Source organism: Stegostoma tigrinum, chromosome 11 (genome assembly GCF_030684315.1).
Source record: "Stegostoma tigrinum isolate sSteTig4 chromosome 11, sSteTig4.hap1, whole genome shotgun sequence".
NCBI classification, from domain to species: domain Eukaryota; kingdom Metazoa; phylum Chordata; class Chondrichthyes; order Orectolobiformes; family Stegostomatidae; genus Stegostoma; species Stegostoma tigrinum.
Window position 1 is genome coordinate 26,468,811 of NC_081364.1, and position 25,641 is coordinate 26,494,451.

Consider the following 25,641-nt stretch of genomic DNA (forward strand, 5'->3'; position numbering starts at 1 on the left):
TGGTAGTTTAAATCTGAATTAAAATTTGACCTTCGACACAGAGCTTTTTTCTGTTTAGCTTTTTATATCAAATGCTATATTGCAGTATATTCAAAGGTTAGTTTGAATTTAAGCAACTGAACACTGAAATGCTTATACATTTCCAGCTAACAGACTACCCTTTGGAGGTTCTGCTTTTGTTGTACTTCACTTTTCATGGTATTTTCAATCATCTTCTGAGATTTATGTAAATTAATCTGGCCAAAACTAAAGCTGTATTAAAGACAGCCACAGTGAGAATGTGCTAAATTGCCCCTATGCACTATCTGAGAAATTACAGAGATTGAAAATTAGTGCTGTTGAAGCAAGACTTTATGTAGTGCCATGGACTGATCATAGGGATCTTCTATCAAATGGTTCTGCTGGTACACAGCTAAACATTTAAACTCAATACTCCTCAGAATGTTTCTAATAAGTTATTCATGATATCAGAATATGTGTTAGAAAAGCTCATTGGTACTCACATTTGCTGATTAGTCTGATTTTACAAAATTTAACAGAATGAAACATACCAAACATATGAAATCCAATTAACAGAATCAAACACTTCACTGCACATATTATACATCTTAAACGCAAAGTTCTCCCTGATAAACTGACAAATGCTGTGATAAACTAATTTGTCTTCAAACAACAAATATGTACCAGGAGAGTCTATTATCAAGTTAACTCAGATTAAGCCCACATTTCAACAGTTCATGTAAGTTAGTCATTCTGCTTGACAAAGAATGAGAAAGTATGAAATGATTTTCTGCAGTCGTTTACAAATTGATGTTGCCAAAGTAAGTAGCATTAGCTATATGAAATTTAAAGAGGATATTGTGGAAAAACAAATGGTATGCAAGGTAGCGTTATTAATAATTGTGCTTTAATAATCAGTGTTATGCACACAGTGCAAATCAAAGAAAGCTGTTGACTGAAATAGAGATAATGGGAACTGCAGATGCTGGAGAATCCAAGATAACAAACTGTGGAGCTGGATGAACACAGCAGGCCAAGCAGCATCCCAGGAGCACAGAAGCTGACGTTTCAGGCCTAGACCCTTCATCAGAGACCCTCTGATGAAGGGTCTAGGCCTGAAACATCAGCTTTTGTGCTCCTGAGATGCTGCTTGGCCTGCTGTGTTCATCCAGCTCCACAGTTTGTTATGTTGACTGAAATAGATGTCTAAATTTATTGCAGAGTTAGATGTTTAGTGTAAGCACATCAACATTGTTTTTCTATGTGTAATGAACCAGAATTTGATTCAAATGAACTAATTTATTTTGAGTAAAATGACTTTGATATACTCTTCAACCCAAGGCAGATAGGGTAATAGAGTCATAGAGCTATGCCGCACAGAAAAGAAACCTTTAGTTCACCTCGCCTATGCTGACCAGATATCCTAAATTAATCTAGTCCCATTTGGCACATTCCCCTCTAAACCCTTCCTATTCATATACCCATCCAGATGACTTTCAAATCTTGTCATTGTACCAGCCTCCATCAATTCTCCTGGCAGCTCATTCCAACCTGTGAAAAAGTTGTTCCTTCAGTCCCCTTTAATTTTCCCCCTCTCGCTTTAAACCATGCCCTCTAGTTCTGGACTCCACCACCCTGGGAACAAGGCCTCATCTATTCACCCTATCCATGTCTCTCAGGATTTCATAAACCTCTATAAAGTCACCACAGGCTCTGATGCTCCAGGGAAAATAGACCCAGCCTATTCAGCTTCTCCATATAGCTCAAACCCTCCAACTACAATCAGCTGTTCCACACCCAAGTATTAAGTCTTTATGTGTGAATACTATTAGACTTAACAAAGTCCCATGTAGCTGAAAAGATAAGTGGGGTCAGGACAGCTGAATCTCTACACACCTTGACTGACTTAATGAGGAACAGTGGCTTTTTACTTAGATTTGGAGTGTTTACTTTAGATTTCTCAGGGCATTTATGGGGCTGCGTTGTGGAGGTACCGGAGTCGGACTGGAGTGGAGAAGGTCAAAAGTCACACAACACCAGGTTATCATCCAACAGGTTTATTTAAAATCACAAGCTTTTTGAGCACAGCTCCTTCGTCAGGTGCAGTGTGATAGGAGAGTACACAGACACAGAATTTGTAGGCAGAGAGATCAAAAGATCATACAATTGGTGTGAGTGAAATGTTGAATAATAAATCTCTGCAGGTGACCAAGTGTGTTAGATAGTGTGAGTAAAGTGTCAACAGCTGAATAACAAAGGGATGGCCTATAATCCAATTAAATGAGGTAGAGAGATAATTACAAAAAATTAAAAATAAGGTGATGCTGAAGTCAAACTAAATGACTGGAATAAAATGATAGGTTGCATGCTGAGGGTCTAATCGAAGTAATAAGTAATCCAAAACCATACAAACTAATTAAGGTAGAGTGATCATAACAAGTTATCAAGGTGCTGGTGTCAAAACAAGACAATGAAGGTTTTACAGAGACGGAACAGTGTGGGGGCTCACGTGTAGCCTTCCATACCCAAGGTCGCATTGAGGCCATGTTCATGGGTATGGAACTTAGCTACCAGTTTCTGTTCAGAGATTCTGTGTTGTGTATCTCAAAGTCTGCCTTGGAGGATACTTACCTGAAGATTGATGGCTGAATGCTGTTGAAGCTGAAGTGTTCCCCAACTGGGAGGGAACATTCCTGTCTGGCGATTGTTACGTGGTATCCATTCATTTGTTTTCATAGCGTCTGCATGGTCTCGCCAATATACCATACCTCTGGGCATCCTTACCTGCAGCGTATCAGATAGACAACATTGGTCAAGTCACGTAAGTATCTGCCCTGTACGTGATGGTTGGTGTTCCTACATGTGATGGTAGTATCCACGTTGATGATCTGACATGTTTTGCAGAGGCAATGTTTTGTAGTGTTGTGGTTGATGTTGTCCTCAAAGCTGTGTCGTTAGCTGCGAACAATGGTCTGTTTAAGGTTTGCCAGTTGTTTGAAGGTGAGAAGTGGAGGATTCGGGATGATCTTGGCAAGATTCTCATTGTCTTCAATGATATGTTGTAGGCTGCTAAAACCATAGCATAGTCTGACTGCTCCGGGGAAGTACTGAATGACAATGGGTTCTCTATTGGTTGTATCCTATGTCTGTCTTCTGAGGCAGTGACATCAACAACAACACCACACAACCCTGCCATGGCAGGCTCTGCAAGACATGTCAGATCATCGACATGGATACTCCCGTCACACATGGCAACCCCACCCACCACTGTTTACGTGCCAGATATTCATGTGACTCAGCCAATGTTGTCTATCTTATACACTGCGGGCAAGGATGCCCTGAGGCATGGTATATTGCTGAGACCATGCAGGCACAACAATCTCCAGGCAGGGGTGTTCCCTCCCAGTTAGATAACTTATGATCTCTCTACCTTAAATAATTTGTACAGTTTTAGATCACGTATTACTTTGATTTGACCCTCAGTATGCAACCATTTTACCTGTCGTGCTATTGACTTTTGGTTTGTTTCCAGCAATGCCTTTATTATAATTTTTTTATGATTATCTCTCTGTCTCATTTAATCGGATTATGGATCAGCCCTTTGCTTGTTATTCAGCTGTTGACACTTTACTCACAATGTCTTACCCTCTTGGTCACCTGCAGAGACTTATTATTTGACATTCTGCTCACACTAGTTGTTTGATCTTTTGATCTCTCTGCCTATAAATTCTGCGTCTGCGTACTTTCCTTTCATACTTCACCTAACAAAGGGCTGCACTTTGAAAGCTTGTGATTTCAAATAAACCTCTTGGGCTATAACCTGATTTATTGTGCTGACAATGTTTCTAATGAATCAGTTGTTGAGAAGCAGCTGATGTAAACAGAACAATGAAATAATTCACACATTTCATACTTCAGTCATTTGTTGACCACACTTGCTGTGTTTTTCTTCATTTTAAAACTCTTCTTCTTTCATTTATTTCCCCTAATTCTCTTTATATTTCACATACTGGTGATTTTCTCATCACCTTTAGCAATCAAAATTTGCACTGAACTGAGAGATAAGCTAACCTTGGAAACCAAGTTCAAAGAATACACTTTGTATTTTGTGGGGGCCTTCTGGGGTAAGGCTGGGAACAATGTGCAGAGGCAGTAGGACTGACATATCAGGAGGGAGAGCAGGGATGGTGTGCCATTCATCGTCCATTGTCATGGCATTCCATCAGCAGCAGGTAAAGTAGAAATCAGCTCTCCTGACCAGAGGCCAATTTACGTTTCCAATAGTTTGTTTTAATTTTCTTTTATGTTACCTTATTTCTTTTGTAACAATTACTATGAATACTGAAATCATCAAGCAATCCTTCTCATTCCTATAATTCAAAGATTCTATGTTTATGTTTTATTGGTGCCACTGAAGATGCAAGTGAAGAATTTGAGAGATTTACAAGGAATAACTTATTGACAAGTAGACCAGCAGGTATATATTAACATGGCTGTTTTAGCAAAGAGAACGTTGTCTATTTCCCTTTACTTTGCAATGGCAGCTAACCTTGAGTAACTGCAATCCCCTCAGGTATCCAAGATCATCCCCCTCCCCTTTCCTGTTACAGATGGAGACCACAAAGACTTGGAGACAAAAGACTCAATGTTGTATTAATCAATGACTCTATGACTATGACTCCAAAGTTCACCGAAGGCACAAAAACAGGATAACATGACAGGAAAGGAAAAGTCTTAATTTATATATGGTCTTTCACTTTTTGGGATGCCCTAAGGTTTTACAGTCAAGGCAATACTCTTTGAAATATGTTACTTGTTACCCTGCAGGGTAACATTGAGCAGCCAATTTGCACACAGCAAGGTGGCATATTAGCTGTGAAATGCTTTGAAGTCATCAGAGAAATAAAGAAGTTCTTTCTTCTTTCTCTGTCCAAATAAAATATTTCCCCTTATCTGTGTCAATAAAGAATAGTAGAACAGGAGCATTTTATAGTTACTTCATTGGAATGCTGAGGAAGGAAGCAGTGTGGAATTGTGGCACTGGGCATGTTTCAAGTCCTTAGAGAGAGCTAAAGAGGTTCTGTGTGTGTGTGTGTGTGTTTGTGTGTTATGACCTCAGTGAATCTAATGCAGCTGAACACATGTCATTCTTTGTGGGTGAGACAGATTTTTTGCAGTGATGCTTTTTCCATTTAGTTTCTCATACCAGTTGCAAGGCATTGATAAAAGATCCAAGAAAAAAATTGTAGTTATTTGCCAAAAATCCTTATTTCTTGGCATCCTTTACACCAGCAGTAAGAACACCCTTTTGACCCTACAGTAATATGGGGGTGTTGCTCGTTCTTTGCTTCAATTCACCATCATGTCAACATTCTGTTCCACTCATATGGGAAATCATCACTGTGTAGGTGTGTTTATTATATATATGTATGTATATAGTTATCCCATATAATGTATGCATATAGGGATATATATATGTGTGTATATTGTGGCCAGGAGACACACAAAATTTAATGACGTGCTGTTAATATAAACATATCATCAGCTCAGGAAGAATTGGGGGTCATGCTTCCAAGTTATCAGAGGAAAATTCTAGGCCCCATGCCAGCATGAGTGTTTTATTTGTATTTGAAGAATGTTTAGAGTATCACCAAGTTTTGAGCCTGGAAATTATAACTAGTTTCATACAAGTTAATAATATCGAAACCTTTTGGGTGTATTTTGGCCACTATTTCTACCTTCACCCATTACTAGTGCTGTTTTAATTTTAGTGCTTAAAATACTCTGGGAGAGCAAGTGATGCATACTTGACATAAAGTATGCAAGGTATTGAGTATAACCAATAACCTGGAATAAAGTATTTGTTGAAATGAAACCAAAAATAAATTTAGATTTTCTTCTCATCGCATTTGGTTCGACAATATACAAATTGACTGTTGCCAAATCTGTTTTGCAGTGATATGTAGGTCACAATGTCTCCAGCACAAAGAGAAGAGTTTCCAACCATTGTGACAGGTGTCTCAGCGATGGGCCTTAATTGTAGTCTTGGAAGATCACTACTATTGCATGACAACAGACCTTCAATCTTGTGTTGGATTCTTACCCTTTGTTAACATTGGCTTCTGTAGTGGTTATAATGTTGCCATAGAAGAAGAGTAAAAGGAACTCTGAGTAACATTGAACAATAAGGCAAGTGAAATGGTGTCAGATGGGAGAATTAAAGTTTTTAGAATCAGAATCCTGACAAAAACCCAACCTTACACATTCAACCACTGGCCATAACAAAGGTATGAAAGTGGCAGGGGTTTTGGGGAGATCATTCCTCTCCTAGGAGATAGATTATCATTTTAAATTAATTTTTAATTAAAGTGCAAGACTTTTGTTATTCAATTCAATGGCCTTAGAAGCTCAGATCTCCATTTGGGTGAGGACTGTCAATCCTGGAAGTAAGTGCCTTTACAACTACTTACTGGATCCAATCTACAAAAGCCTGGTCAATGCTCATGATCAACTCATTCACCACTAAACTCTTAGATTTAACTTTCACTCCACCACATCACCTACTGAGGGTTCTGAACTCCACCGCCCAACCCCTGAACCCCACCACCACACTATTTTAGATTAAACACTCAAACCTTTACTTATCCGACAGCCCAAATGTTAAGACCTCCAAGGGCAACTCTCCCCGACTGTAGACCACTGTGTGCTGCCTCCTCTGCTGGGCTTGTCCTGCTGGTGGACAGGACATTTACAGGGATAGTGATGGTGGTGTCTGGGGCATTGTCTGTCAGGTATGTATCTGTGATTATGACTATATCAGGCTGTTGCTTGACTAGTCTGTGAGACAACTCTCCCAGTTTTGGAAGTAGCCCTAGATTTTGGGAAGGAGGATTTTGCAGGGTTGACGGGGCTGTTTCTGCTGTTGTATTTTAGGTGGATTCCAGATGGTCCATCCAGTTTTATTTCTTTGTTGAGGCTTTGTACCAAATGATACAACTCAGTGTCTTGCTGGGCCATTCCAGAGGGCAGATGAGAGTCAACCACATAGCTGTGGTTCTGAAGTCACTTGTAGGCAGATTTCCTTCTGTGAGAGGCATTATTAATGCCAGATGGGTTTTTATGTTTCATGGTTTCGGTAGATTCTTAATTCCAGATTTTTCTTTTAATTGGATTCAAATTTCACCATCTGCTGTAAAAGGATTCAAACGAGGGTCACCGGAACATTAGTTGAGTTTCTGGATTAATAGCCTAGCAATAATATTGTGAGGCCATCCACCTGCCACCATGATTTCACTTTCATAGATCAGTGTTGACTTTTCTAAATGAGCAGTTAACGTATCCTTTAAAATAGATTTGAACAAATTCCTTACTACTGCCCTAACCAAAATGTCATACATTGCAGGATGTGCTAGAATTGTATGCGGCATGGACACTATTTTGGCATCAAAAGTGATGCCTGTATTGCTGAAACTAAGGACCATTTGAAGCCAAGTGAGCAAGCCTTTTGTCATATTGTCAGTGTTTGCTTATTTTCAGTTTCACCTCCGAACATCGTCTATTGCTTCGGTCTCCTTTTGAAATAATTAAAATAGGCTTTTCAAACAAGCAAAGGCGTAATTAATAAAATAAGCAACTGGTAGAAGTAGAATCTTTTTTAACTGTGTGGGTTCTTGGACATTGGAGTGTTTGGTGAATGTAAACTTCACTTAAAATGAGCTTGCTTCTCAGCTTGCACAAATCTTTCAAAACAGCTTAAACCAAAATCGTTAGGGCTGTTTGAATCTTTGACAAACGAAAAGCAATTTTATCCAATGTTGCAGAAACACAATTAAGAATAAGTCAGTAAAGTTGACAATAAGCATGAGCGAGAGAGAGAGAGAGGCTGGTATTGAGTTTAGCTTGAAGGTCATCATGCCACATGTGTGGGACAAAAGAGGACTTTACGGTAACCTTAGCCAGGGCAGGTCTTGAACACGTGCTGTTCATGTCTTTCTCTGCTCTGCGACACAGCTACCCAGCTAAACGACTTAACCATCCACCACAGTTCAGGGTATGTGATAAATTAAGAGCAAAACCAAAACATTGGTAATAAAAGTCATTGTGCAACAATGTTTTCTTGGTCATTCCCGATCAGATATCATTATAAATTTGAATTTCAGCTTTTCTAAGGTTTGCAGTTAAAGTGATAGTTCCAGAGCTGGATTTTCTGTGTTGTTGTGTTTCATGTTCCACTCTGACTGAAAAGTTGACTGCCAGTTCAATCAGCCAAACTCCTGTTTCATAACAATAAGACAATAGTTTCACTCTCAATTGATTTTGGAGTGTTGTTTTTGGTCTAATCTAGGAGAGAGTCCCTCTCTGGAGATCAGCTGGGCGAGTTGAATGGCAGAACCCAGCAAAGGAAGCACAGGTAGAGGCCAGAGAGTGAAGAGCTTGGTTAGAAGGGCCAGAGAGGAGACATTTAGAGGGCAAAGGGAATGATCGGCAGAGTCTGCCCAAAAGGAAATTACCTCCTTGCAGTCTGACAGCAACGTGCAAACTAATTTCTGCTAGCATGCCCCACCTTTCCTTGGTGGATCTAAAATTGAGGGAAGAGACAGTATAACATTCTTCAATGCCCATTAATCGGGCTAGTTGGCGCCTTCCTAGTTTTCCTTTCAAGAGTGGTGGGGGAAGTGTAGAAGGTTGCTCACATTTTACAAGGCCCCAATCCATGCCTTCAAGATAAACTACAGCTTGACTACTTCCTTGGTTATGCACTGAAGATTGGCTGAGGCTACGATTTTTCTTGCTCATATACGTTGTCAGCACCTAGCTTACAGGATTAACTTTGCTTAGCTGAGTATTGCACAGCACATGTATTTGATGCATGAACTGTAGGATGTTAAGGTAAATTGAATAGTAGAGACATAAGGCTGAGAGGACCAAGCATTTCCTAAACATTTTATCATCAACAAATATTAATGAGCCACAGGAAAAGTTGACAGAGATAACACAGTGTGGATCTGGAGGGGCACAGCAGGCCAGGCAGCATCAGAGGAGCAGGAAAGTTGACATTTCAGGTCGGGACCCCTCTTCAGGAATGGGGGAGGGGGAAAGGAGCTCAGAAATAAATAGAAGAGGGGTGGGGCAAGGGAAGATAGGTGGGATGGTGATAGGTGAGTGCAGGTAGGGAGTTGTGGAGATTGGTCAGTGAGGTGGGGGGGCGGATAGGTGGGAGAGAAGATGGACAGGTTGTGTCAGGTCAAGGAGGTGGGGATGAGAGGGAGGGTTGGTCATGGGATGAGGCAGGGGGTGGGGAGATTTTGAAACTGGTAAAATCCACATTGAGGCTATCAGGCTATAGGCTCCCGAAGAGGAATATGAGGTGCAGTTGACATCTGTTTCTTCACAAATAATCTGAAAAGTGGCCTGTAATTTTCACTAGATCTTGAGTGATCCCAATAGTGAACCATTGTAAAAGTGATCTTTTTCGCTTGTGGTAATTCATCTAACAATAATGTTTCATTTATTTTTGCATTTCCTCTATTATCTTTATGAACAGCAAAAAAATAGTCAAATCAATTTCTTTCGATCCTGCAATTCATTTGATCCCATGCTGATGCAAGATGCAAGCTTCACGAATGTACTATTGTCCCCTGCAATCAAACAATTCATTAAACAAAGGGAAATAAGTAACTTCTTTTCTGGAGAACAATTCCTGTGTGTTTTGTGATCACTTGATGGACAGCCTTAACTAGTGTTCAAGGTTAAGTCAGGTCAGTTTGCGAGGCCCCATCTCCATGAGCTATGTGCCTTTGTTAATTGAACGAAAGAGCAAGTCAATTTTTCATCAGGTCAATCCATTGTAAGTTTCAAGTCCCCAAGTAATACTCTGGAAACAGTTAAACTGGAAGATTACTTCCAGTCTTTGCAGCTGGTATTGCTACTCTCAAAGGAATACCAAAATAATTACAAATGCTGTTGCACACTGAAATCATATTAGGCAGTTCAACAGAGAAAGATCCTGTTCTTTCCAAGTCATATTTGATACTGGTTGTAACACAACACACTCCCACATCAATACTACACCCAAAAGCACAGAGCCTGATTCTAATCAAACATTTCATATGTAGAAAACTATTTCTTTTCACTGCATAAAATGTTATCATGAGCGGTCATTCTGTTCGGTGAAATCTAACTCAGGCATGCAGTTTAGTAAATGGTATCTGTGGAAAGTCTGTTGGAGCACCATGTGTGTGGTTGTATTGAGTACCTGCACACATGGGATGTTTCTGATTTCCTTCAAAATGCATGATGTATTATGTGCTCAGAGCTTGAATGTGCTTATGCTCTCACACTGAAGCTCTGTGCAAACCACCAGAGGAGTTTCACAAGAATGATCCTGGGGATGAAGGGCTTGTCATTGAACTCACTGCCACAGAAGGCTGTGGATGTCAGGTCATTGTGTATATTTAATGCAGATAATAGATATGTTCTTGGTTGTCAAGGGGATCAGGGGTTATGTGGAAAAAATGGGAGAATGTGATTGAGAAACTTATCAGCCATGATTGAATGGAAGAACAGACTTGATGGGCTGAATGGCCTTATTTTTGCTCCTTTGTCTTTTGGTCATATGAGGAGTGGTTGAGGACTTTGGGCTTGTACCTGATGGAGTTTGGAAGGATGAGAGGAATGTGATCTGATTGATTTATAGAATACTAAGAGGCCTGGATAGAGGGAACATGGAGAAGATGTTTCCACCTGTAGGAGAGACTAGGGCCTGTGTGCACAGCCTCAGAGTGAAGATGGCCCTTCAGAACTGAGATGAGTGGAAGTTTCTTTAGCAGAGACTGGGTAATCTGTCGAACATATTGCTGCGTAGAGGCTGCGCAGGGCAAGTCATTGAATGTATTTGAGACATGATAGATAGGTTCTTGACTAGTAAGAGGATCAAGAGTGAAGGGGAGAAAGCAGGAGGAGGGGTTGAGAAATATATATCATCCATGAACGAATGGTGGAGCAGACTTGTTGGGCTGAATGGCCTGATTCTCCTTCTATTCTTGTGGTCTTATGGTGTTCTAAAGAAATCTCTATATGTTGGGTGTGAATGTAACTTGGCCATCATGAGTGAGGCATATCAAAGAGTGCAAGTCATGTGCAACATCATGAACTTACAATCTCAGATAAAGCCTAGATGGGAGATAATGGGGACTGCAGATGCTGGAGAATCCAAGATAACAAAGTGTGAAGCTGGATGAACACAGCAGGCCAAGCAGCATCTCAGGAGCACAAAAGCTGACGTGTCGGGCCTAGACCCTTCATCAGAGAGGGGTTGGGGAGAGGGAACTGGAATAAATAGGGAGAGACGGGGAGGTGGACTGAAGGTGGATAGAGGAGAAGATAGGTGGAGAGGAGAGTATAGGTGGGGATGTGGGGAGGGGATAGGTCAGTCCGGTGAGAACGGGCAGGTCAAGGAGGCGGGATGAGGTTAGTAGGTAGGAAATGGAGGTGCGGCTTGAGGTGGGAGGAGGGGATATGTGGGAGGAGGGGGTAGGTGAGAGGAAGAACAGGTTAGGGAGGCGGGGACAAGCTGGGCTGGTTTAGGGATGCAGTAGCGGGAGGGGATGAGCTGGGCTGGTTTTGGGATGCAGTGGGGGAAGGGGAGATTTTGAAGCTTGTGAAGTCCACAATGATACCATTGGGCTGCAGGGTTCCCAAGTGGAATATGAGTTGCTGTTCCTGCAACCTATAGGTGGCATTATTGTGGGACTGCAGGAGGCCCATGATGGACATGTCGTCTAAGGAATGGGAGGGGGAGTTAAAATGGTTCACGACTGGGAGGTGCAGTTGTTTATTGTGAACCGAGCGGAGGTGTTCTGCAAAGTGGTCCCCCTCTCTGATAAAGGGTCTAGGCCCGAAGCGTCAGCTTTTGTGCTTCCGAGATGCAGCTTGGCCTGTTGTGCTCATCCAGCTTCACACTTCGTTATCTTAAAGCCTAGATGATTATTTTACAAACATAAAACATTAAATTGGTAAAAGACAGTAGTAGGACAATGAAAGAATAGAGTTAAACAAAAAAACGTGGTCTGATTTAATTGTGCTAGGATCAATTTCAAAAAATAAGTTGACAATGTTCTTGTCAGCAGTATACGTGCATTGCTACACAGCAGTTTGGAAGGTACTAACCAGACAATTCATAAACCACTCTTTTTATTGGTACTGTTTGTGAATATGCAAAAGCATTTAGTTGTGCAAAAGCATTTAATTGTACAAAAGCTAGGAATGCTGCAACGAGTAGCTCATTCCTGATTCCCCAAAACCTGTCCATCACCGACGAGGCACAAGTCAGGAGTCCGATGGAATACACCCCACTTGCCAGAATGGGTGCAGCTTTGATGATACCCAAGAGGCTTGACACCATCCAGGATGAAGGGGCCCGCTTGATTGGCACCGCATCCACGAGCATCCACTCCTTTCACCACCAACACTCAGTACACACTGCTGCTACTATCTACAAGATATACTGCAGAAATTCACCAAAGATCCTCAGATTGCACCTTCCAAATCCACAACCTCATCTATCTAGAAGGACAAGGGTAGCAGACATTGGTGGTGGGAAGACCACCACCTTCAAGCCCCCCTCCAAGCCACTCACCATCCTGACTTGGAAATATATCATTGTTCCTTCAATGTAACTGGATCAAAATCTGGAATTCCTTCTCTAATGGCATTGTGAGTCTACCCACAGCTGGTGGACTTAAGCAGTTCAAGAAGGTCATTTACCACTACCTTCTCAAGGGCAGTTAGGGATGGGCAATAAATGCTGGCCAGCCAGTGATGCCCACATCGCACAAATGAATACAAAAAATTCAGATAAACAGCTAACTGCAATGATAAAAATCTGGTGCCAACATTGAACCTTGGTTTGTAAATTCTGTCTTTGTGAACCATTTGCTTTACTGGTTGACAATGGATCAATATTGTGTACAGAGAAATAATTGTGCAGACATGTCAGTCATGTTTTTTAAGATATCTAATGGTTTTCTCAAGGAAAAATTATAGCGCTCAGCCCACTGATGAGTGTTTAAAATAATCAGTTCAGATGAAAAATGCTGTGCTGCTTGAATGCAATATTTTAAGTTAACTATCTTGTTTTAACAACAATAGTTCAGCAGCAATGGAAGCAAGAAGCTATGATTCTTCTGCCTGACCTCAATGTGCATTTCATTTTTCACAACTGGAACACATCTTGACTTGTGCAAATTTGCTATTTTTGCCCTGATGTGTCACTGTCTTATAATTTGTCAAGTTTCAAAACCCAATTTATGTAACATCCACTTCATGCCTCAAGGACAGTACATTATATTTATGAAGTAAAATTACAGCAGATGATCAAACACTGAATTATAACAAGATTTACGGTAGCTAAATCAGAAACTGTAATGCATGGAATATTGAGCCTGAATATTGAATGCTTTATAAAGTATTGGCAGTGGTCATTATGATAGTGTTATTGAAACTCTGGACTCCTATGTTTTGTGAATAGGGACACTGGGTGCCAGTCAATGCTAAAACTATGCAAACTGTTGTTTGGAACCCAATTGTGCCCAGTTTTGGATCTCTTTCTTTAGAAGTCAATTCTAAACAGAGATTGTGGCAGATATTCAAATGAGATGAAATCGAGAATGTCAGGCCTCAGATATGAGGAGAAACTAGAAGAATGGAAGTATTTTGTTCCAGAACAAGGATGAATTAAGGAAAGATCTAGTGAACAAGTTTAAATGATAACTATTCCTAATGATCAATGAGTTTGTGGAGAGCGTAGATCGCTAGGTAAACTCAGCAGGTCTGGCAGCATCTCTGGAGATTGTATCTGCTCTGTGTTCAGTTCAGAAGAGTCACTGGACCTGAAATATTAACTGTGCTTTCTCTCTGCAGACTCCTGGTCCCATATGTACTGGTTAATAAAATGTTTGCTGTTGTTAGATGAGAGAGGTTTTACTGCATTCAGAGGATTTGAAAAGCACTCTGAAATTGCAAACTTTGTTTACAGGTGCTCTGTAACACGAACAGGAATTGCTGGAGAAACCCAACAGGTCTGGCAGCATCTCTGGAGTTAGAGGAGAGCTAATGTTTAGGGCAAAAGAGTCACTGGACCTGAAATATTTACTCTGCTTTCTCTCTGCTGATGCTGCCAGACCTGTTGGGTTTCTCCAGCTATTCCTGTTCTTGTTACAGAGCACCAGTAAACAAGTTTTGCAATTTCAGAGAGCTTTTTAAACCCTCTGAATGCAGTAAAACCTCTCTCATCTAACTGCAGCAAACATTTTATTAACCAGCACCTTTGGAACCAGGAGTGAGCTGTTTCATCACTGACCAAGAGAAGCTTCAAGACATCAACATCTCTTAAAAATCAATGTAAAAACATCAGCACACTTCCTAAAACCAACATAAAAACACACTGTGAGATGCAGTAATGGAGATATACACATCACTGTTATACAGCATAAATACTCAGACATTGCAGCAAACAGGGGTATTTAAGGTATATGATTTTGCTGGTTTATCAAGAGTGCTGGTTGCTAAAGTGCCATTCAAAACAAATGTTGCTGTAGTTTTTTTGTTAGAGATGTAGTCACTTATTTTGTAGATGAAATGGCAGCCAGTTCTGCCCAGAATGAAGTCCCATAAACATCAATAAGGTTATTGATTACACAGTTGATGCTGTTGTGTTATTGGTTGATGGATTAATGTGGAACATTGGGAAGACACCATAGTCTGTCTTTTTTAAAAAACAGTACAATAGGATCTTTTTAACGTCCGTCTGAACAGTCAGATAATCACAGTTTAAGCTTAAATAAAACAACAAGCTGTGATGCTGGAAATCTGAAACTAGAACACAAATTGCTAGAGAAACTCAGCAGATCTGGCAGTAACTCTGGAGACAGAATAGAGTTAATGTTCAGGCAAGAAGAGTCACTGGACCTGAAATATTAACACTGCTTTGTCTCCACAGATGCTGCCAGACCTGCTGGGTTTCTCCAACAATTTCTGTTCTTGTTACAGTTTAAGCATATTTGATGGGATGGTGTCTAACAGTGCATACCTCCTTCAGTGCTGCGCTGAAATGTTTGACTTATCAATGTGCTGACGTCCTGAAGTATAGATTGAATTTACAACATTTTAAAGCAGAGGCAACTTATACCCCTGAACGAGATAATGAATTGTAGCGATAGCTCTTTCTGAGAGAACCTGCACAAATATAATGGACTAAATGGCCTCTTGCTGCTTGGAAAAGTTGCCTAGTTCTAAGAGTTCAATGTACTTCCATGACTGTTATAGTTTACACGGCAAATAGTTATTACAACAGTTGTACTTATCATAGTTTTTAATTTCAGAATTTAAACAGGAAGTAGGCTGTATCAGTTGCCAATGCTGAAACTATGCCTGTGAATATACATATTCTAACCTGAGAACTTTCACATGATTTTAAATGTTTGAATGATATAGCTCATTCATCAACAGACAACATGTATCAAAAGGAAACACTTCTTTAAATGAATGACTGTGCACCTATCTTCTTCAATAATTGTACAAAATGCGGAGGAATGGAATTGTGGGAGATATAGCAGTTTGGATCGGAAATTGGCTTGCTGAAAAAAGACAGAGGGTGGTAGTTGATGGGAAATGTTCATCCTGGAGACCAGTTACTAGTGGTGTACTGCAAGGGTCGGTGTTGGGTCCACTGCTGTTTGTCATTTTTATAAATGACCTGGATGAGGGCGTAGAAGGATGGGTTAGTAAATTTGCAGACAACACTAAGGTCGGTGGAGTTGTGGATAGTGACGAAGGATGCTGTAGGTTGCAGAGAGACATAGACAAACTGCAGAGCTGGGCTGAGAGGTGACAAATGGAGTTTAATGCAGACAAGTGTGAGGTGATGCACTTTGGTAGGAGTAACCGGAAGGCAAAGTACTGGGCTAATGGTAAGATTCTTAGTAGTGTAGATGAGCAGAGAGATCTCGGTGTCCATGTACACAGATCCTTGAAAGTTGCCAACCAGGTTGACAGGGCTGTTAAGAAGGCATACAGTGTTTTAGCTTTTATTAATAGAGGGATCGAGTTCCGGAACCAAGAGGTTATGCTGCAGCTGTACAAAACTCTGGTGCGGCCGCACTAGGAGTATTGCGTACAGTTCTGGTCACCGCATTATAAGAAGGATGTGGAAGCTTTGGAAAGGGTGCAGAGGAGATCTACTAAGACGTTGCCTGGTATTTAGGGACGGTCTTACGAGGAAAGGCTGAGGGATTTGAGGCTGTTTTCGTTAGAGAGAGGAAGGTTGAGAGGTGACTTAATTGAAACATATAAAATAATCAGAGGGTTAGATAGGGTGGATAGGGAGAGCCTTTTTCCTAGGATGGTGATGGCGAGCACGAGGGGGCATAGCTTTAAATTGAGGGGTGAAAGATATAGGACAGATGTCAGAGGTAGTTTCTTTACTCGGAGAGTAGTAAGGGAATGGAACGCTTTGCCTGCAACGGTTGTAGATTCGCCAACTTTAGGTACATTTAAGTCGTCATTGGATGAGCATATGGACGTACATGGAACAGTGTAGGTTAGATGGGCTTGAGATCGGTATGACAGGTCGGCACAACATCGAGGGCCGAAGGGCCTGTACTGTGCTGTAATGTTCTATGTTCTAATTCTAGTTCAAGAGTTCATATGGCATTAACAATCGCATGCTAATGTAACTTTATAACTTGCGACCTTGCTTTTGAACCTGGCATAAATCCCAGGATGGATTTCAGTGTTCTAACTCACCTTAAATTTTAGCAAATTCAGCTTCAATCGCAACCTAAAACATTGATTTGTTTAGATTACCTTTATTTTCATGGTCTATTCAGTAATTTGAAAAAACAGCGGCAAATCTGACTTGTAACACATTATTTTGACATTTTTTAAATATTATGTTAAAATATTGGTTATGGTTGCCAATGATTTTAAAAATGAAATTCATGTATTATTAAAGGATCAAACAGTTCATAAACTCTTCTCAAGAATGAAATACACAATAAAACTAGCTGATTGCTTCCCATCGCTCCTAATTAATCTCGATCTACTGGGAAGTGGTCAGCAATGACATGTTGCCTCGAACCCCATTATCGGGTGATCCAAGATTCTATCATTCATCTACTCATTTACCTTGCCCTTGACATCAATTTTAATATGTCACCAATGATACCAACTCTAACCTTTCATGACCATCATTGTTTTCATAAACATCCCTTAACTAGCAGGTTGTTTATTTGACATCAAGCTGTAGATGATACAGAGCTTTTCCTAGCTCTACATATGTCAAGTCACCTTATTTGAGTGCCACAAAATCTAATTAGTCTTGCTAATGACTCTATTCCTTCCTTGTAGAAAAATGAACTGGATGGTATACAAAACTTATATTCTGTTCAACTCTGAACTGACCTTCAAACCTTACATCATATCTTTTGGAAGGGAGTGTGGTGATTTTGAATCATGGTAATGAAGGAATGATAATAGCTCCAAGTCAGAATAGATGTGACTTGGAGGAAAAATTGAAGGCACTGGCGGTCTCATATATCTGCTGCTTTGTGCTTTCTTGTTGAAATTTTTTATACGGCTGATTCCAAAACTCACTGTTCATTGGGCCCTGCAAGATACTAATGTCTGGGAATTCAGTGGTCATGAAATCATTGAAAGTCAATTTTTTTGTTGGAGATGTCCTTTGTCCCGCATTTGTTTATCACAAATGTTACTCACCACTTATTGGCCCAGGGTTGTCTTGCTGCATACAGGCATGGATCTTTACATTGTTGGAGTTGTGAATCAAGCATGACACATTGTAATAATCAACGAACATCTGCATTTCAAACCTAGTGATGGAGGAAATATGATTGATTAAACACCTGAGATTAGTTGAGTCTAGGACACTGCCCTGAGAAATGTCTGCTATGAAGTCTTGGAGCAGGATGATTGGCCTTCAACAACCAAACCTATGTGCTAGGCTTGTCTCTGGCTAGTGGACAGTTTCCTTCCAAAACTAATTAATTAAATATTTCTAGTGTTCTTTAATGCTGCATCCAGTTCAAAACTGTCTTGATGATCAAAGACAGTAATTTGCACCTATCTTGTCCCAGTTTGGACTAAGATTGTTAGGAGGTCTGGAGCTCAGTGGTCCCAGTGAAACTTAACTTGAGTGTAAGTGAAGCTGACAATTTATGAGCATGTGACACTTGAGAAAACTGTCAGCATTTCTTTTTTTGATCACGCTGATAATTGAAAGTGGACTGACGGGCTGGTAACTGGTTGGATTGCATTTGACCAGCTTTTTGTGGATAAGCCGAAGTGGACAATTCTTCAATTTATCAGTTAAGTCCCAATGTTGTTGCTTTCAACCATGCGATCCATATCTCTCCTAAATAAAAGACCGTAGAATGTTTCATAGATTTGGAATTTCCTGCAATAGTGAGATTGCTGATACTGTTGGAACATTCTCCATTGTGAAGTCATTCCAAAATTTCCTGCTTTTGTAATTTGAGTATGTTGCAAAAAGTGTTATGGCAAATAAGAAACGATGCAGCCAATGGCCATTGTTTGCGATATCCATAGAAATTGTTTTTTCTGGATACTAAAGTATTTGCATTATAAGCAAAAAATGACAACTTCTCAATAATTAGTTGCACTAAATGACTAATTCATGCTCCACTGAGCATATTTTCAAATGGACAACAGTTTTATTTTATGACTATAAATGGAAGTATGTTGTTTCACCAACTTGCCAAAATTAACAGTTTATGAATAAAGTTGTTTAAATTAATAATAACAGAAATAAAACAGATGTTGTACTGGTTAGCATCAAATATAATGTTATATATTGCAAGAATTCTTTTCCGGGCGGTTTGGTAAGAGCGCATTGAACCATAAGAACATAAGAACACAAGAACTAGGGGCGGGAGCAGGCCATCTGGCCCCTCGAGCCTGCCCCGCCATTTAATAAGATCATGGCTGATCTTTGAGATTCAGCTCCACTTACCCACCCACTCACCATAACCCTTAATTCCTTTACTGTTCAAAAATTTATCTAGCCTTGCCTTAAACACATTCAGCGAGGTAGCTTCAACCACTTCACTAGGCAGGGAATTTCACAGATTCACAACCCTTTGGATGAAGTAGTTCCTCCTGACCTCAGTCCTACATCTGCTTCCCTTTATTTTTAGGTAATGCCCTCTAGTCCTAGTTTCACCTGCTAACGGAAACAACCTCCCTGCCTCCACCTTATCTATTCCCTTCATAATCTTATATGTTTCTATAAGATCTCCCCTCGTTCTTCTGAATTCCAGTGAGTATAATCCCAGTCTACTCAGTCTGTCCTCATAATCAAACCCTTTCAACTCTAGAATCAACCGAGTGAATCTCCTCTGTACCCCCTCCAGTGCTAATATATCTCTTCTCAAGTAAGGAGACCAAAACTGCATACAGTACTCCAGGTGTGGCCTCACCAGGGCCCTATACAGCTGCAGCATAGCCTCCCTGTTTTTAAACTCCATCCCTCTAGCAATGGCAGACAAAATTCCATTTGCCTTTTTAATTATCTGCTGCACCTACAATCCCACCTTAAGCAATTTATGAGCAAGGGCACCCAAGTCCCTCTGCACAGCAGCGTGCTGCAACTTTTTACCACTTAAAACAATCCAATTTCCTGTTATTCCTACCAAAATGGATGACCTCACACTTATCAACATTGTACTCCATCTGCCAGACCTTTGCCCACTCACTCGGACTATCTATATCCCTCTGCAGACATTCAGCGTCTTCTGCACACTTTGCTCTACCGCTCACCTTAGTGTCATCTGCAAATTTTGACACACCACACTGAGTCCCCAACTCCGAATCATCCATGTAAATTGTAAACAATTGAGGTCCCAACACTGAATGGTAACCATAATAACACACATTTACCCCTACTCTTTGCTTTCTACTGGTCAACTAATCCTCTATCCATGCCAGTACATTATCTGAATTACCATGCAACTTTATCTTATGTAGCAGCCTTTGGTGTGGCACTTTGTCAAATGCCTTCTGGAAATCCAGAAACACCACATCCACAGGATCCCCATTGTCCACCATCCAATGTCCTCAAAGAATTCCACCAAATTAGTTAAACATGACCTACCCTTCGTGAGCCCATGCTGGGTGTTTCCAATGGGACAGTTTATATACAGATGTCTGGCTATTTCTTCCTTAATGATAGATTCAAGCATTTTCCCCACTACCGAAGTTAAGCTAACTGGCCTACAGTTATGTGCTTTTTGTCTATTCCTTTTTTAAACAGTGGTGTCACATTGGCTGTTTTCCAATCTGCAGGAACCACCCCAGAGTCCAGTGAATTTTGGGAAATAATTACTAGTGCATTTGCCATTCTCCCCATCACCTCTTTAAGTACCAGATTTTGACGTGTTCCGAGGACAAAATTTCTGTGTACTTACCTATTATTGAGGCCATCAATTGCCGAAGTAAAGAATGAACAAAGAACAAACAAAATTACAGCACAGGAACAGGCCCTTTGGCCCTCCAAGCCTGTGCCGATCGAGATCCTCTGTCTAACCTGTCATCTATTTTCTAACGGCCTATGTCCATTTGCTCCCTGCCCATCCATGTACCTGTCCAAATATATCTTAAAAGACGCTAACGTGTCTGCGTCTACCACCTCTGCTGGCAATGCGTTCCAGGCACCCACCACCCTCTGTGTTAAGAACTATCCACACGTATCTCCCTTAAACTTTCCTCCTCTCACTTTGAACTCATGACCCCTAGTAATTGAGTTCCCCATTCTGGGAAAAAGCTTTTTGCTATCCACCCTGTCTACACCCCTCATGATTTTGTAGACCTCAATCAGGTCCCCCCTCAATCTTCGTCTTTCTAATGAAAATAATCCTAATCTACTCAACCTCTCTTCATATTTAGCACCCTCCATACCAGGCAACATCCTGGTGAACCTCCTCTGCACCCTCTCCAAAGCGTACACATCCTTTTGGTAATGTAGCGACCAGAACTGTACACAGTATCTAAATGTGGCCGAACCAAAGTCCTATACAACTGCAACATGACCTGCCAACTCTTGTACACAATACCCCGTCTGATGAAGGAAAGCATGCCATATGCCTTCTTGACCACCCTATTGACCTGCGTTGCCACCTTCAGGGAACAATGGACCTGAACACCCAGATCTCTCTGTTCATCAATTTTCCCTAGGTCTTTTCTATTTCCATTTGCCCTTGAATTTGATCTTCCAAAATGCATCACCTCGCATTTGCCTGGGTTGAACTCCATCTGCCATTTATCTGCCCAACTCTCCAGTCCATCTATATTCTGCTGTAATCTTTGACAGTCCCCTTCACTATTTGCTACTCCACAAATCTTCGTGTCATCTGCAAACTTGCTGATCAGACCATCTACACCTTCCTCCAAATCACTTACGTATATCACAAACAATAGTGGTCACAGGACAGATCCCTGTGGAACACCACTAGTCACAGGTCTCCAATTTGAGAAACTCCCTTCTACTACTACTCTGTCTCCTGTTGCCTAGCCAGTTTTTTATCCATCTAGCTAGCACACCCTGGACCCCATGTGATTTCACTTTCTCAGTCAGCCTGCCATGGGGAGCCTTATCAAACGCCTTACTGAAGTCCATGTATATGACATCTACAGCCTTTCCGTCATCAATCAACTTTGTCACGTCCTCAAAGAATTCTATTAAGTTGGTAAGACATGACCTTCCCTGCACAAAACCATGTTGCCTATCACTGATAAGCCCATTTTCTTCCAAATGGGAATAGATCCTATCCCTCAGTATCTTCTCCAGTAGCTTCCCAACCACTGATGTCAGGCTCACTGGTCGATAATTACCTGGATTATCCTTGCCAGCCTTCTTAAAGAAGGGGACAACATTATCAAGTCTCCAGTCCTCCGGGACCTCAGCTGTGTCTAAGGATGCTGCGAAGATATCTGTTAAGGCCCCAGCAGTTTCCTCTCTCGCTTCCCTCAATAACCTGGGATAGATCCCATCCGGACCAGGGGACTTGTCCAACTTAATGTCTTTTAGGATACCCAACACTTCCTCCTTCCTTATGTCAACTTGACTTAGAGTAAGCAAACACTCTAACCTCAACATCTGTCATGTCTCTCTCCTTGGTGAATACTGATGCAAAGTACTCGTTAAGAATGTCACCCATTTTGCCATTTCTGGTTGAGCAGCAGCGCGAGCTGGAGCTTGGAGCAGGAGCCTGTCGGGAAGCTGGTGAGTCACTGTTTTTGAATCTACAAAAAGCTTACCTCGTGAATAGGCGGAGGTACGCTGTGCAGGAACGGACACGGGACTGGTGAGTAAGTGAGGTAATATATTTGTGTGGTTGTGTTACCCGAAACAGTACTCGGGTAGTGTTTCCCACCCATCCTCCTCCTCGAACCAAAAAAAAAGGTTCTGTGTGCCTGATTGTTAAGGTAACAAGTTTATTTTTTATTTAAGTCTTGGGAATTTAGAATAATGGGAACGGAGGTCAGGGCAGTTGAATGTTCCTCCTGCAGAATGTGGGAGGTAAGGGTCACCACTAGTGTCCCTGCTGACTACATCTGCGGGAAGTGCACCCAACTCCAGCTCCTTGAAAACCACGTTAGGGAACTGGAGCTGGAGCTGGATGAACTTCGGATCATTCAGGAGGCAGAGGGGGTTATTGAGAGGAGTTACAGGGAGGTAGTCACTCTTCAAGTACAGGAAAAAGGCAGATGGGTTACGGTCAGGGGATGGAAAGGGAACCGGCAGGTAGTGCAGGGATCCCCTGTGGCCATTCCCCTCAACAATAAGTATACCGTTTTGGATCCTGCTGGGGGGGACGACTTACCAGGGGAGAGCAGTGCGGCACGGGTCTCTGGCACAGAGTCTGTCCCTGCTGCTCAGAAGGGAAGGGGGAAGAGGAGCAGAGCATTAGTCACTGGGGACTCCATAGTTAGGGGGACAGATAGGAGGTTCTGTGGGGACGAGAGAGACTCATGGTTGGTGTGTTGCCTCCCAGGTGCAAGGGTGCGTGATGTCTCTGATCGTGTTTTTGGGATCCTTAAGGGGGAGGGGGAGCAGCCCCAAGTCGTGGTCCACATTGGCACCAACAACATAGGTAGGAAGAGAGATGGGGATTTAAGGCAGAAATTCAGGGAGCTAGGATGGAAGCTGAGAGCTAGGACAAAGAGTTGTTGTCTCTGGTTTGTTGCCCGTGCCACGTGCCAGTGAGGCAAGGAATAGGGAGAGAGAGGAGTTGAGCACGTGGCTACAGGGATGGTGCAGGAGGGAGGGTTTTGGATTCTCGGATAATTGGGGCTCTTTCTGGGGTAGGTGGGACCTCTACAAGCAGGATGGTCTTCACCTGAACCAGAGGGGTATCGATATCCTGGGGGGGAAATTTGCTAAGGCTATTCGGGTGGGTTTAAACTAATTCAGCAGGGGGATGGGAACCAAAATTGTAGTTCGACTATAGAAAAGGTTGAGAGTAGGGTGGTCCGAAATAAAGTTTCAGGGAAGCAAGATGGCACCGGCAAGCAAGAAGTTGGTTTGAAGTGTGTCTACTTCAATGCCAGGAGCGTCCGGAATAAGGTGGGTGAACTTGCAGCATGGGTTAGTACCTGGGACTTCGATGTTGTGGCCATTTCGGAGACCTGGATAGAGCAGGGACAGGAATGGTTGTTGCAGGTTCCGGGATGTAGATGTTTCAGTAAGAACAGAGAAGATGGTAAAAGGGGGGGATATGTGGCATTGTTGGTCAAGGACAGTATTACAGTTGCAGAAAGGGTGTTTGGGGACTCGTCAACTGAGGTAGTACGGGCTGAGGTTAGAAACAGGAAAGGAGAGGTCACCCTGTTGGGAGTTTTCTATAGGCCTCCGAATAGTTCCAGATATGTAGAGGAAAGGATAGCAAAGATGATTCTCGATAGGAGTGAGAGAGACAGGGTAGTTGTCATAGGGGACTTCAACTTTCCAAATATTGACTGGGAATACTATAGTTCGAGTACTATAGATGGGTCAGTTTTTGTCCAGTGTGTGCAGGAGGGCTTCCTGACACAGTATGTAGATAGGCCAACAAGGAGCGAAGCCACATTAGATTTGGTACTGGGTAATGAGCCTGGCCAGGTGTTAGATTTGGAAGTATGTGAGCACTTTGGTGATAGCGATCACAATTCTGTTATGGTTACCTTAGTGATGGAAAGGGATAGGTGTATACCACTGGGCAAGAGTTATAGCTGGGGGAAAGGCAATTACGATGAGATTAGGCTAGATTTAGGGAGCATAGGATGGGGAAGGAAACTGCAGGGGATGGGCATATTAGAAGTGTGGAGCTTATTCAAGGAAAAGCTCCTGTGTGTCCTAGATAAGTATGTACCTGTCAGGCAGGGAGGAAGCTGTAGAGTGCGGGAGCCATGGTTTATGAAGGAGGTGGAATCTCTGGTGAAGAGGAAGAAGAAGGCTTATGTTAGGATGAGATGTGAGGCTCAGTTAGGGCACTTGAGGGCTACAAGGTAGCCAGGAAAGACCTAAAGAGAGAGCTCAGAAGAGCCAGGAGGAGACATGAGAAGTTGTTGGCGGATAGGATCAGGGTAAACCCTAAGGCTTTCTGTAGGTATTTAAGGAATAAAAGAATGGCGAAAGTAAGATTAGGGCCAATCAAGGATAGTAGTGGTAAGTTGTGTGTGGAGTCAGATGAGATAGGGGAAGCACTAAATGAATATTTTTCAACAGTATTCACTCTAGAAAATGACAATGTTGTCAAGGAGAATACTGAGATACAGGCTACTAGACTAGGTGGGATTGAGGTTCACAAGGAAGAGGTATTAGAAATCCTACAGAGTGTGAAGATAGATAAGTCCCCTGGGCCAGGTGGGATTTATCCTAGGATCCTCTGGGAAGCCAGGGAGGAGATTGCCAAGCCTTTAGCATTGATCTTTAAGTCGTCATTGTCTACAGGAATAGTGCCAGATGACTGGAGGATAGCAAATGTGGTTCCCCTGTTCAAGAAAGAGAGTAGAGACAACCCTGGTAATTATAGACCAGTGAGCCTTAACTCATTTGTTGGTAAAGTGTTGGAAAAGGTTATAAGGGATAGGATTTATAATCATCTAGAAAAGAATAAATTGATTAGGGATAGTCAGCACGGTTTTGTGATGGGAAGGTCGTGCCTCACAAACCTTATTGAGTTCTTCGAGAAGGTGACCAAACAGGTAGATGAGAGTAAACTGGTTGATGTGGTGTATATGGATTTCAGCAAGGCATTTGATAAGGTACCCCACAGTGGGCTATTGTACAAAATGCGGAGGAATGGAATTGTGGGAGATATAGCAGTTTGGATCGGAAATTGGCTTGCTGAAAGAAGACAGAGGGTAGTAGTTGATGGGAAATGTTCATCCTGGAGACCAGTTACTAGTGGTGTACCACAAGGTTCGGTGTTGGGTCCACTGCTGTTTGTCACTTTTATAAATGACCTGGATGAGGGCGTAGAAGGATGGGTTAGTAAATTTGCAGACAACACTAAGGTCGGTGGAGTTGTGGATAGTGACGAAGGATGCTGTAGGTTGCAGAGAGAC

At 41.8% G+C, this 25,641-nt stretch overlaps 1 protein-coding gene across 3 annotated transcripts in view; it reads left to right on the plus strand.

Annotated features, from left to right (window-relative positions):
* The window catches only part of fbln2 (fibulin 2), a 187,020-nt gene that overhangs the window by 19,175 nt on the left and 142,204 nt on the right, over nucleotides 1–25,641 (plus strand). The gene's annotated exons all lie outside the window — the stretch shown is intronic.